We start from the raw sequence: 3,610 nt of genomic DNA, 5'->3' as shown, positions 1-3,610 counted from the left end.
AATATATACACAATAGGAGATATTGGCAACTACATATATGCCTCCTTTTTCTGCTAAAATATAATCTAAAGCAATGCTATTGTCAAATATTATTTTGTCTCAAGAATCTGGGAGGCTATGGCTTGAGCTGAATCATTAGCTACTATTTCTAAAATAAGATACAAAAATCATAATTATAAGGGGAGACTTTGGGACCATAAGTTTGCAGCTGGCAGCTGCTAGCAGATATTGTTTTGAGAAGAGATGATCCTTGAGTCTGATACAGTTCAGAAAATTCAAGTTCTCCATAATATAGGAATGTGTCTCAAACCACATCCATGATGGCCACCCCAGCTCTATTTTGGATGCCTGAATCACAGTTACTTCAGTTTGATTTGTATTTATTCATTGTTTTTTATATTCAAAATTGTAATTAGGTATTACCAAAATAAAGTAACAAACAACTCAAGTTAGATTGCAAAATGAAAGCACCTTACTATTTAAAGGTGCAAAAGCAAGAGAATACAACATAAACTTATCCACATTTTTAAATAGTTGTCTATGGGATGGGTAAATGCCATTTGAAAACATTTTCAATAGAAAAATCATTTATAAATTAGCTTACAGAAGATCAAAAAATTCAATGTTTAATACCAACTTTAACTATAAATAAGTAAAAATAAAACTGTCCCCTCTCCTGTTTTTGCTTCAACATTTATGCCTTCTGCTCTTTGCCTTTTGGAGAAAATATTGCATGGTAAGGCTACCATCTTTTTGTACAAGGACAAGGGTCAATATTTTCTTTAATGTAACCTTTTTCCATACAACTCTGAGTGGAAGGAAAACCAACTTCCCAGAAATTCTCTGGTGTGTTGGCTGGAATGAGGTGAAATCTTGAGCAGAAAGCCAACTTCTTCTCTTTTTCTTCTGCTGGAAAATCTGCATAATAAATTTCACATTCCTTACATGTGTATCCAAGCAATTTTCTTCTTTATTCCTCAATGTGAGGAAAATTTCGTAAGCTAGTCTCTCTCTATCTTCAAAATATGTTGCATAAATTCTTTCTGTTTGACTTTATCTTGTTCATCACCAGAAGAGTTTTTGTTTTTGTTTTTGTTTTTGTAGTAGTTGACAGCTCCTTCTCTTCATCTGCTACTTGGGGGAAGCTATCTGCCAAACAGGATTCATATTCTTCATGTGTAGTCCAATCAAATATATCTTCCAAGCTATCATTCATTTTTCTTTCTCTATTTGAACATTTTTCTCCCTTCTGCTCTTGCTTCTTCATTTTTAAAAGCATAGTTTCACTAACCAACACAAAGTCCATGTCCACCACCTCTTCTCCTGCTAATCTTGACTGACTGCCATCCTTCATATCTATTACAGTAATATACATTTTACACAGAGAAAAATCTGCTCCTGGATCTATACTTCACTGGATGTTTTCAATGTATACATCTTCATTGTTTTGTAGAGACTTTGTTTTAGCAATTCTACATGGATTTAACTGAAGAACTGGTGCAAGTTAACATGTTCCATGGACTGACCTGGTTTTTATGTTTATAGGCTCATGAGAACCAGCACCCTTCACATCATGAAAAATATTCCCTGTCTCCAAGCCTTTACATGGACGTAAATGGATTTTAAAGATAGGATTTTCTTCCTTTATTTGTAACAGTGTTTTATTTTCTGAAGATTTACTCAAGGATTGCAAAATGGGCTCCTGTAAACAGAGCTCTTCTGGGGAATCTTTGATTAACCCACAGCTCCTACTCAAGGCCTTATGTCTTGAGGAAGAGCCCTTTGGAACGGGCTTCAAAGCCTCATAGAGAGTCACTTGCTTAAATCTGATTTTAGAGTTCTCACTTCCTTGGCTTTTCTCTTGACACTGAATAGCTGAAAATCAATCAGATCCAGAAGTTTACCCATTACATAGTCTCCATTCATGGAAGAATGACTATCCAGTGGAAAAGAAAAAGGCATTTTCTTTATCAAAGGAGGCTTGGGGACAGCTTACTTCATCTTCACTTTCTTCCTCAATTTTCTTCCATTTGGTTCTGCTTCCCAATGATTTCAGGGGTACCACATGTTTATCTTTATCAGTAACAGTATCTTTAATGTGACCAATACTATCCTGTTCATTTATGGATCCACTTGCATTTTTATTTATAAGCATCTGCTTATTAGAAGATGACTGGTTAGTGATCTTGTTCACTTCAGCCCCAAGATTATGATGTGTGAAAAGGCCACCATCTTCAGATTTTGATATAGGTTTCTCTGATCCAGAATTAGAAGTGTTGTTGAAAGGCACTGTTTTCAGATTTCCTCCCCCTCAGTTTCTAAAAGAGAAGGGGACAAACTTATACTCAAACCTAAACTACTTTTCACATTAGAGGTAGCTCCAAATAGAAGAGATCATACTCGACAAGTCAATTCTTCTTGAGGAGGAGTCTTTGAATTAGAATATGAAAATCTTAAACTATCTTCACTATTTCTTCTAGATTCCTCAAAGTGTTGTTTTTTGTGGTCTCCTTCCCGACAGTGGTAAATCTCATCACCAAGAGGGCTCCTAGGGCCTCGAGATTCAGATTTGTCTTGAACACTAAGTCCAAGTGTTTCAGCAACAATTATAGATAAATTATCAAGAGGATAACTGCTTTTTCCATGTGTTTTAGCCATTAGAGCTTGACTCTGATCACAAGTGTCAGCCACTAGAATTTCACTTTCATTAGCTTTATGTCATAGATGAGTTGAAGACTTTGGGACTTTTCTCATTTTATGTGTACACCCAGAGTGCTCCAACTTAGTATGTGTTTGTTCTACATATTAGACAAGGAAGTTCTCCTTTCTTCATAGTCAGTTAGCACCAGAAGATGAAAAGGTTCTTATGGTGAATCTGGAATAACATCTTCCTCAGATTCAAGATCAGTTGCTTGATGCTGTTGATCATACTCAATTTTCTGCTGCAGCTGTTCAGAAAGCTGTTTATTTTCTTCCCGTAGAGTAGTCTTTTCATTCACAAGCTCTGTGATAAGTTTAAGATTCTGCTGTGGAATATTTTCAAACTCTTGCTGTTTCTTCCACATATGATCTTTGGTTACAGCACAGTGATCACATAATCCTGCTCTTAATAGGTCTTCTAAAACTTTAATGGTTTCATAGAGGACTTTCTCTTGCTCTCTCAGCTGTTGATTTTTGGTAAAGAATTCTTCTAGTCTGCATCTAAAATTCATCGCTTTTTCAGTTTGTTTACTTTTATTGTAAATTTTTTACTTCTTTATCATGGTACTCCTTTAGTTTTGTCCAAAGATCCTTAAAGTTATTAGATACATCAGCAGAACTAGAGCTTCCACAACTGCTTCTGGAGATGTTCATCTTGCTTAATATGCTCCACACTTCTACTGCTTAATGACCTTTTCTGTTACATTATATAGGTCTGAAGTTGTTTTTGGCCATTTTAAATACCCAAGGTCACACTGCTAGGACATGTCTCTGTCATGGCTGGAACTCAAGTTGTGATGCCAATGAACTCCAAATACTTGGCTTGCAAGTTGCCTTGAGATTTTTGAAAGCCCAAACAGAGAAGCGAGCATGCTCTGGGGCTGGGAGGAGACAGCTGTTTGTTTTTCTC

The 3,610-nt window shown here is 36.0% G+C and overlaps 1 pseudogene; it reads right to left on the bottom strand.

Annotated features, from left to right (window-relative positions):
- Positions 1–687: 687 nt before the first annotated feature.
- LOC132494238 (DNA endonuclease RBBP8-like) lies at positions 688–3,354 on the bottom strand (annotated as a pseudogene).
- Positions 3,355–3,610: the final 256 nt, after the last annotated feature.

The sequence above is a fragment of the Mesoplodon densirostris genome, chromosome 7 (assembly GCF_025265405.1).
Source record: "Mesoplodon densirostris isolate mMesDen1 chromosome 7, mMesDen1 primary haplotype, whole genome shotgun sequence".
Classification (NCBI taxonomy): domain Eukaryota; kingdom Metazoa; phylum Chordata; class Mammalia; order Artiodactyla; family Ziphiidae; genus Mesoplodon; species Mesoplodon densirostris.
Note: the sequence above shows the minus strand (reverse complement) of the source record. Positions and strands in the feature narration are given on the sequence as shown.